At 43.3% G+C, this 10,658-nt stretch overlaps 1 long non-coding RNA gene across 1 annotated transcript; it reads left to right on the forward strand.

Moving 5' to 3' along the window:
• The first annotated feature begins 215 nt into the window (after positions 1-215).
• Positions 216-7,685, forward strand: LOC111097437. The gene is made up of 4 exons (XR_005364702.1): positions 216-306; positions 4,371-4,524; positions 5,569-5,679; positions 6,037-7,685. It is a non-coding gene; the product is annotated as an uncharacterized LOC111097437 (long non-coding RNA).
• Positions 7,686-10,658: the final 2,973 nt, after the last annotated feature.

The raw sequence follows: 10,658 nt of genomic DNA on the forward strand, positions 1-10,658 counted from the left end.
ATCACTCTCCGTTGTCCTCTGTCTTTTGGTCACACAGCAGTCTCTGAGGCCAATTTTGTCTTCAGGTGTCTTGTTCCAGGAGCATTCCCTCCACTCTACCCATTCCCCGCACCCCTAGGACCCCAAGGAGGGCTGGGCACCCCAGAACTAAGGCACCCATTTCCCTAGCTGCTGGGAAAATTAGTGGCCAACAGTTCTCCTTTGAATCCCTTTCCAGAAACTGCCCTTAGCAAAAGACCTACCACCTGCCAGGTCACACCAGCCTCAGGAGAAGCTGCACAAATGGCTGGAAGACGCAAGCCTCAGGTAGGACCACCCTGCAGCACTCCAGAGCACTCATAAGAGAGCAACTCCCAGGTGGTCAGATAAGCCCTGTGCTGTGACTGCATTTATACAACTTCTCTTTCTACTCCATCCTACTCCTTTAGTTCTTCACAGTGTCCATCCCAAGGGTATTACCTAATAAATTTCCTGCTTGGAAATCTCCATTTTGGAGTTGATTTTCCAGAGAATCTAAACTAAACCAATTAGTCCCATGAGTGTGATCTGATCCAGTGGAGCTGAATCATCTGCTAGCCAGCTGGCAGTAAGGCCCCAGGTGAAGCCCTTGATAGGCCCTGGCATGCTATAGCTATACAACTGTTAAAACTGTCAGCAGTGGGTGGGACGCCTGGGTAGCTCAGCAGGTGAGCATCTGCCTTCAGCTCATGGCATGATCCCAGGATCCTGGGATTGAGTCCCCCATCAGTCTCGCTGCAAGGAGCCTGCCTCTCAGGGAGAGAGAGTGGGTTAAAAAAAAAAAAAAAAAAAGGAGCCTGCCTCTCCCTCTTTGTCTTTGCCTTTCTGTGTGTGTGTCTCTCATGAATAGGTAAATTAAAAACCAAAAAAGAAAAAAAAAAAAAAAACTGTCAGTAGTGGGGATGGGATGGATGGGATATAATACCCGTGTGAGAATGCATGGGTAGATGTAATCTATGAGGCACTTTTTTAAAATATGGGAGAGATAGAAATTTAAGAATTGTAAGATTGGATAGCTATTGATGGGGTAAGACAATGAAAAGTTGTAGGTGGTTAACCAATGAAAGGCCAAAGCTAGAGTGCCTCCTTGAGAATATATGAGGGCAAGAGACATAAAATGCTGAGGATCAGGCCCAGATTTTTTTTTTTTTTTTAAGATTTTATTTATTCATGAGAGAGAGAGAGAGAAAGGCAGAGACACAGGCAGAGGGAGAAGTAGGCTCCATGCAGGGAGCCCGACGTGGGACTTGATCCCGGGACTCCAGGATCACACCCTGGGCTGAAGGCGGCGCTAAACCGATGAGCCACCCGGGGATCCCCCAGGCCCAGAATTTAATGATAAGACTAGAAGAACTCCAAACAGGTTGAATTCTCAGCCCTGGCAAGTCTTCCATGTTAAGGTCAGTGCCATAGTTAGAAAGAAATGGTATCCTGCACTTTGGGGCATCTGGGTTGACACACTTAAAAACCTTAAGACCCCATATCACCTGAACATGCAGGCGTGTAGAAGTGCCCCACTCCCCCTTGCTTGAAATGTAAAAGTATCTACCTTACAAGGCAACATACATCCTCCTTAGGATCTACTTGGCCCTTTCCTTTTGTCTACCAGACCAATAACTGAAATCATGTCACAAAATAACCCCACTATGCAGATGTTGGACCTGCCAAAGGAGATGAGGCACTATCATGGAGGAGCTTAAAGAGCTAAATAACATGTATATACCTGCAGAAGCCTAGAGCCTAGGCGCAGGATTGGTCCCCAGGTACTAAACTGGGAAAGGAGGACAGAGGAGGAGAACATAAGGCTAGACAAAGTAGAGTTTTGTTTTTGGGGGTTTTTAAAAATATTTTATTTAAATTCAATTTTCCAAAATATAGTATAACATCCAGTGCTTATCTCATCATGTGTCCTCCTTAATGCCTGTCACCCAGTTACCCCCTCCTCCTCCTCACCTCCCCTTCTGCAGCCCTTCATTTGTTTTCCAGAGTCAGAAATCTCTCATGTTTTGTCTTCCTCTCTAATTTTTCACCACTCAGTTCCCCCCCTTCTCTTATGGTTCCTTTCACTAGTTCTTATATTCCATATATGAGTGAAACCATATGATCATTGTCTTTCTCTGACTGACTCCCTTCACTCAGCATAATATCCTCCAGTTCCATCCATGTTGAGGCAAATGGTAGGTATTTATCCTTTCTGATGGCTGAGTAATATTCCACTGTATATATGTGCCACATCTTCTGAAATGTTTTTCTTTTTAAAATTTTTTTTTGTTTAAATTCAATTTTCCAGGATGCCTGGGTGGCTTAGTGGTTGAGCATCTGCCTTTGGCTCAGGGTGATCCCAAGATTCGGGATCAAATCCCACATCGGGCTCCCTGCAAGGAGCCTGCTTCTCCCTCTGCCTATCTCTGCCTCTCTCTCTGTCTGCATCTGTCATGAATAAATAAATAAAATCTTGAAAAAAAAATTCAACTTTCCAACATATAGTATAACACTCAGTGCTAATCCCATCAAGTGCCCTCCTTAGTGCCTATCACCCAGTTACCATATCCCCCCACCTGCCTCCCCTTCTGCAACCTTTGTTTCCCAGAGTTAGGAGTCTCGCATGGTTTGTCTTCCTCTCTAATTTTTCCCACTCAGTTTCCCTCTTTTCCCTTATAATCCCTTTCACTATTTCTTGTATTATTATTTTTTTAAGATTTTACTTATTTATTCATGAGAGACACAGAGAGAAAGAGAGGCAGAGACACAGGCAGAGGGAGAAGCAGGTTCCATGCAGGGAATCCGACGTGGGACTCAATCCCGGGTCTCCAGGATCACACCCCGGGCTGGAGGTGGTGCTAAAGCGCTGAGCCACCCGGGCTGCCCTCCTTTTCACTATTTCTTATATTCCACATATGAGTGAAACCATATGATGATTGTCCTTCTCCAACTGACTTATTTCACTTAGCATAATACCCTCCAGTTCCATCCATGTCAAAGCAAATGATAGGCATTTGTCCTTTCTGATGGCTGAGTAATATTCCATTGTGTATATATACCACATCTTCTTTATACATTCATCTGTCGAAGGACATCATGGCTCCTTCCAGTTTGGCTATTGTGGACATTGCTATGAACATTGGGGTGCAGATGTCCCGGCGTTTCACTACATCAGTATCTTTGGAGTAAATACCCAGTAGTACAATTGCTGGGTTATAGGGCAGATCTATTTTTAACTTCTTGAAGAAACTCCACACTGTTTTCCAGAGTGGCTGTACCAGTTTGCATTCCCACCAACAGTGCAAGAGGGTTCCGCTTTCTCCACATCCTCTCCAACATTTGTTGTTTCCTGTCTTGTTAATTTTAGCCATTCTCACTGGTGTGAGGTGGTATCTCATTGTGGTTTTGATTAGTATTTCCCTGATGGCAAATGATATGGACAAAGTAGAGTTTATTGGTATGAGCATGTCCCTGTACTACGGTATTTACATCCTAGCAGGCCCCCAGGGAAATAATGCTAATAGGTCGCTAAGAGGTTTCCAGGAAGCTTAGCAAAAGCAATGGCCCACACTAGGTAAAACAGAAAAGACCAGAACCATCATAGCAGGGAATAGAAGAAGGGAGCAAAAAACTCAGAAAAGTAAACAAGCTAGAGTGGACATACCATGTACATCCCACCAGCTGACTACATTGTGCCCTTTGGCATAAGCAATAAGGAGTGTGCTAGTGGAAGAGACGTCAGTACCACTGAGCTTCTCAGTGGTGGCTCCCCTCAAAACCAGGGCTAGTGGCAGATGATACTATTACAGAGCTAGGCTCCCTGATAGTAGTAGGCTTGGTAGGATCTTGAAGAAATAGAGACCAGTGGGCAACCAACAGAAGCAAGATTAAGCAGCATTGTCATGATTGGCACGATTAGAGTGGCAACCTAGAGGATGTGACCCACAGAGAGCTACAGAGATATTTAATAGGATACCATGTACTGAAGGAAACAGACATGGGCAGCCAGCAAGGTTCAATGAGTACACCTTTTAAAACTCAAGGATGGATGAAGAAGAGGCTGAGGGAACTTGCCCCAATGAGAAGCCACAGTATCTTGCCTAATTTCTGGACCTTAGCCAGTTTTCAGACCCAGAACCTGATAACTAAAGAAGACTGTGTTCCCAGCAAGAATATAGAAAAATGAGTCGTCTGGTCTTTCCTGAATGCATAAATAGAAAAGACATACTTGGTAGTTGGCAAAAGCCTCACATTTGTCCCTTGGCCTATGGGATAAGTACCATCATAGTGGAGAAGGCCAAGTGAAAGCCTCTGAAACTAACCCCCCGAACCTAGCCAAGACTAAACTTTTCAAAATTTGTATCCCCTAGGAGAATGCAGAGATAAGAGTGCATGTCCAGAGTGGCCACAGTGGCAAGGGTAGAGACTATGTAGTGAGGCGAACAGCATGGGCCCCTACTTACCAAGGCTGATCTAGCCACTGATGCCACCAAGTAACCAACCTGCCAGCAACAGACACCAAAAGTAAGTTCCTAATATGACACCATCCCTTGGGAAACTAACTGGACTGTTGATGCCAAAATGACTTCTATGCTTGAAGGAACAATGATTTGTCTGGACTGGGATAGACACATTCAGGGTATGAGTTTGCTCTTCCTGCCCACAGAATTTTGTTGTTGTTTTTAGCCAGCACCACTTCTAAGGACCTAACGAATGTTTGATCCACTGACACAAGATCCTAGCATTGGACCAAAGAAATCTCCTTAAAGTGAAACAGGTGTGCAGTGGGCACATGACCATGAAATCTATTGGTCCTATAGTATACCATACTAGCCAGGAACTGCTGGTCCAATAGGGTGATGGAATGGCCATTTGAAGCCACAACCAAGGCCCAGCTTAGAGAGAATGAGGCATCATCCTCCAGGATGAAGAATGCACCCTAGCAAGTGACAATTCTTTGATACTGTGTCCCCAGTAGGTAGAATTCATGGATCTTGGAAAGGAGTGACCCTGGCTAACATTATCCCCTGTGACTCACTAGGGGAATTTGTGTTTCTCATCCCCACAACTCTGGGCTCTGCAGGTCTAAAGGTCCTGGTTCCCAAAGGGGGAACACTACCAATAGGGACACAATAGTCCCACTAAACTTTGAACTATGGCTGCCTCCCAGTCACTTTGGGCTGCTCATACTAAGAGACCAGCAGGCAAGGAAAGGGGTCAGCATCTCATCAGGGATAGTTAACCCCAATTGTCAGGAAGAGGTAGAGCTATTACACAATGGGAAGCAAAGAAGAGTATGTTTGGGGATCCATAGGGGCATCTCGATTCTCCTTTGTTCAATTATGATGATAAATGGACAAGTACTATAACAGCCACATTTGAAAAAGGTATGGTGATGAGGGCCTTAGGCCCTCTCAAGGATGTGGATTTCGATCAACCTACCACAAAAGCCACTGAGAGTAGCAGAGATGCCCCCTTCGGGTCAGGGGAATCTACAAAAGGTAGTGAAGGGAGATGATCAATGGAGGACTATAATCCTACTAACCTTACCCATGTACATTTCCCCAGAGAAAGGGACAACCAGAATCTTGTAAGAACTGTTCACAGAAGAAAAAAAAAAAAAAAAAAAGAACTCACAGAACTTCTTATATGAAGAAAGTGGATCTGAGCAGTCCAAAGGTAGGACAATAGTGGCCACCAACGTGTCCACTTCAGGCCTCAAACCCTCATTTCCCACCCTCCCCCTGCCGCTGGGAGTGTTAAAAGCTGATGGCTGTCCGAGACCTTCTGCAGAAATTGGCATCAGTTTGAAGAGAACCACCTCATCCAAGGTCATACCTGTTCCCCAAGAGAGCCCACTTTCATTCTAGGAGACTCACCCTTTCTGTAGGACTCTGAAATGGTTGGCCTCAAGATGGGATTATTCCAAAGGGTCTTCTCAGCTCCAAAGCTCTTTGTGGGATTGGCTGAAGTCTTTTGTTGAAACTATGTCTTTGACTTCTTCTAGCTGAACCAGAGTTCTTGTTTCCTGCCCAGGTGTTAATCCTGAAAGCACTTCACAATGAACTTCGTGGGCACAACTCTCCATCTGAGAGTCAGTTTCCACCTAGGACATCCCAGTTCAACTGACAATACCACCTCTTAATAGCTAGTGACCTTGGCAAGTAAATTCCCAGCTGCAAGCCTCACTTTCCCATTAAGTGGGACAATAGAAATACCTGGCTGTCATGAAAGTTAAACAAAATAATACTTGCAAGGGACTTGGAGAAGCATATGGCATCCAGTAGGTGTTTCCCAGCTGGGAGGAGGAACAGCCAAAAAGCTGGAATAGAAAAGATTCAGTGTGACTCCTGAAAGAAATGAACAGCAATGGAAAGAGAGGGAAGTTTGCATGTGTTAGAGAAGGTTCAGAGAGCACTTTGGTGGACAGAGATATTACACACACCACCATCTTTCTTTCCTTTCTCCTCCAATTTTGTTCTGAGGGAACAATGACTTTTTTTCTTAAGATTTTATTTATTTATTCATGAGAGACAGAGAGAGGCAGAGACACAGGCAGAGGGAGAAGCAGGCACCCTGCAAGGAGCCTATGCAGGACTGGATCCCAGGACCTCAGGATCACGACCTGAGCAGAAGGCAGACACTCAACCACCAAGCCAAGCAGGCATCCCACAATGTGTCCACTTTAAATAAAATAAAAAATACTCAACTTCTCAGACTCTTTCTGCTGAAGTTGGCCAGTTGATGCAATTCTGCCAATGAGATCTAAGCAGAACTACTAGATGGAGTTTCAAAAAAAAGACCCTATTGTTTTCCTGATTTAAAAAAGAGAGAGAGACTCAGCTGGCAAGCATGATGGAGCTTTTGTCATTTGCTTTTCATTTTTCTGTCTCTCCACTGAGAACACAGATTCAAGATGAAGCAGCCATTTTGCAAAAGATAGAAGCTAAAGACAACTGAGGTCCCTGCCACTCCTGAGAGCAGCGAGCCCTGGCCTGAGCCCCCTGGAGTTCCGGCTCCATGAGGAAAAGGAAAGGCCATTTTGTTATACATGTGCATACAGGGCTCAGTGCCATGTGGCTGAATGCACCCCGAAGAGAGTAGAGAGAGAAGGGGGGGGAGGTCAGCAACAGACCTAGAGGAGCAGAAGCACAGGTGACTTTCCCAAGTGTGACTATGAGTTGCATATGGCATAACATCCATAGGAATTACCTTCATTTTTAATTGCGAGGTTCTCTCTCTGAATGCATTATTACCTACAAACTAGGCCACATGAAGCCAAGACTTATTTGGGTTATTTATCATTATGTAAGTCTTTGGGGCATCTCAGTGGCTCAGTGGGTTAAGTGGCTGCCTTTGCTCTGCTCATGATCCCCGTCCCTGGGATCCAGCCACAAGTAGGGCTCCCTGCTCAGAAAGGAACTTGCTTCTCCCTCTCCCTCTGTGGCTCCCCCTGCTTGTGCTCCTACTCTCTCAAATAAAATCTTAAGAAAATAAGTCTGTCATTTAAGTTATAGTATTATTAGAACTATTATAATGAAATACTGAAATAGGAACACATGTAACAGGTCGGGGGAGAATGAGGGATGGACACAGACTCTATCATGCCTCCACTCTTTTTATCTGAGCCCAAAATAATTTGTCTATCCTTTATTTTTTTTTTAAGATTTTATTTATTTATTCACGAGAGCCATAGAGAGAGAGAGGGGCAGAGACACAGGCAGAGGGAGAAGCAGGCTCCATGCAGAAAGCCCGGTGTGGGACTAGACCCTGGGTCTCCAGGATCAGGCCCTGGACTGAAGGCAGCACTAAACCACTGAGCCACCCGGGGCCGCCCTGTCTATCCTTTAAAGCCCACTTTGGGGGATTCCTGGGTGGCGCAGCGGTTTGGCGCCTGCCTTTGGCCCAGGGCATGATCCTGGAGACCCGGGATCGAATCCCACGTCGGGCTCCCGGTGCATGGAGCCTGCTTCTCTCTCTGCCTGTGTCTCTGCCTCTCTCTCTCTCTGTGTGTGTGTGACTATCATAAATAAATAAAAATTTAAAAAATAATAAAGCCCACTTTGGCCAGATAGAAAAAGACAAATACTGCATGGTATCACTCACATGTGGAAAAAAAAAAAAAAAAACCCTCAAACTCATAGAAATAAATGGTGGTTGCCAGAGGTTGAGGGACGGGGGGAATGCAGGGAGATGTTGGTCAAAGGGTACAAACTCTCAGTTTTAGGCTGAATGAGTTCTGGGGATCTAAGTCACAGCATGGTGACTGCGGTTAATAATACTGTTTTGTATACTTGAAATTTGCCAAAAGAGTAGATCTTATGCATCTCACCAAAAAAGAAAAAAAAAAAGTTTGTGAGGTGATAGATGTGTTAATCAACTTGATTGCAGTAATCATTCCACTATATATCTATCAAATCATCACATTGTATACTTAAAATATATTACAGTTTTGTTTGTCAATTATACCTGAATAAAGCTGAGGTGAGAGAAGCCTACTGTACCCTCCCATGGCTGACCTTGCCCTGGCCACACCAGTCCTTATGCCCCTTTAAAGTACTCATGGTGGGGCACCTGGCTCAGTTGCAAGAGCATGCGACTCTTGATATTGGAGTCATGAGTTTGAGCCCTACATTAGGTGCAGAGATTACTAAAAATAAATAAATAAACTTAAAAAAAAATCATGGTCATCTTGTCTTCGTTTCAGGTGTGCTAGGCTTTTAGCTCCTAGCAATACCCAGCCACTGGGGAACTATAATAAATTTGTTTGCATGATTAATCAAAGGGGAGCAGCTGGAAACAATTAATTACTGGCTAATTGTTATCAACTGCCTAGGTAACAAATGTTACTTACTATGAGGACTACATGAGTGTTCTGGTTTAGTCATTAAAAGATGAGTTATAAGCAATTGAGAATGAAATGTTTTTCCTTCAGTCTTTGGTGATATAGGTAATCTCCCCAGCTTTGGTTTCAGAGAATTCTGCTTCTATTATTCATTTCTTCATTCATTCATTAATGTCTTTGCAGCTAAGTGTTACAAAGGACTTGCAATAGAAGATCCAATCCTTGTGCTGAAGAAGCGTAGTTATGAAAGATAAAACAAGTCTCTAAATAACTATCATAGGTGACAAAACAGTAAAAGCTTCTTTTCAAGAAGTGTTTGCAAGATGTCAGGCACTATGCTATGCACCTATATGCAATATCATTTTTAAATTTCATACAAATATATGAGGTGGATATTACTAGCCCCATATTACAGGTAAGGAAACAGAGGCTCAGAAAGATTTAGTAATATGTTCAGGTCACCCAGCTAGTAGTACGTGATGAGGCTGATAGTTAAATTCAGTTCTGTCTGCAGTCCGCCCCACCCTCTTCACCATCATCCAGCATTGCCCAAAGAAGGTTTCCTGGAACACTCATCTCTCCAAATGTTTCATGGCCAGATAAGTTTGAGAAATGCTGTGCACAATAGCTCCTTCTTGGCCATTCACAGTGTTATTTTGCATTATAATGTAACAGTTTAGACCAGGGGTACCCAAACCTTTTTGGAAAAACATTCCTTTCAGTAAAAAAAACTTAAGCACTTATGCCCAGTACAGGTTTATCTATTTACTTAAAAATTCTAGGCATATTCTAACTATTCTTAATTTTCTTTAATAATATATTACTTTTGTTCTTGCTAAAATGTCCAATAAAAGCAATATTGTTAATGGTATTTTATTTAAAATATAAAATATTAATATTGTTTATAATAATATTTTTACTAAGTATTGTGATTGGACTTTTTTTTTTTAAGATTTTATTTATTTATTCATGAGAGACACAGAGAGAGAGAGGCAGAGACACAGGCAGAGCGAGAAGCAGGCTCCTCACAGGGAGCCCGATGTGGGACTCGATCCCAAGACTCTGGGATCACGCCCTGAGCCAAAGGCAGACACTCAACCGCTGAGCCACCCAGGCATCCCTGGACTTGTTTTATTATTTCCCAGCATCTTGATTTATTGATCTTTCTAAAATTCTGGTTCTAAAGTTGAGTTTATTTTATTCCTCTTAAATGGCTACTAAAACTGAAAAGTTCCCTCTAAAACTCATATATACACAGATGAACAAAGTTGTCATTGGCTGTGCTTACTATGTAATGATAATAGTTTTTCAGCCCTTTCAATAATTCTGTAAGGCCACTACTGCTCTTATAATGCAGTAAGTGTATTTCTAATTTCCCTGAGGTCAATCAGTTGTTTTTTTTTAAACTAACATATGGGTTCAAAGTCCACTGAAACATTTCCTTGTAACTTCAGTGGGTATGATGTTTTTATTTCCAAGTTTTTAAAATGTGCAGTAATGAGAGTTTTAAATAGGTGAATCCGGGATCCCTGGGTGGCGCAGCGGTTTGGCGCCTGCCTTTGGCCCAGGGCGCGATCCTGGAGACTCGGGATCGAATCCCACATCGGGCTCCCGGTGCATGGAGCCTGCTTCTCCCTCTGCCTGTGTCTCAGCCTCTCTCCTCTCTCTGTGTGACTATCATAAATAAATAAAAAATTAAAAAAAAAATAGGTGAATCCTTATAATTTTTTTAGCAACAAACCACATAACCATGAAATATTTAAATATCTTTTTTCACAATGCCCTTTCCATAGCAGGTTTCTTGACAAAAGAA

Source organism: Canis lupus, chromosome 9 (assembly GCF_011100685.1).
Source record: "Canis lupus familiaris isolate Mischka breed German Shepherd chromosome 9, alternate assembly UU_Cfam_GSD_1.0, whole genome shotgun sequence".
NCBI classification, from domain to species: Eukaryota; Metazoa; Chordata; class Mammalia; order Carnivora; family Canidae; genus Canis; species Canis lupus.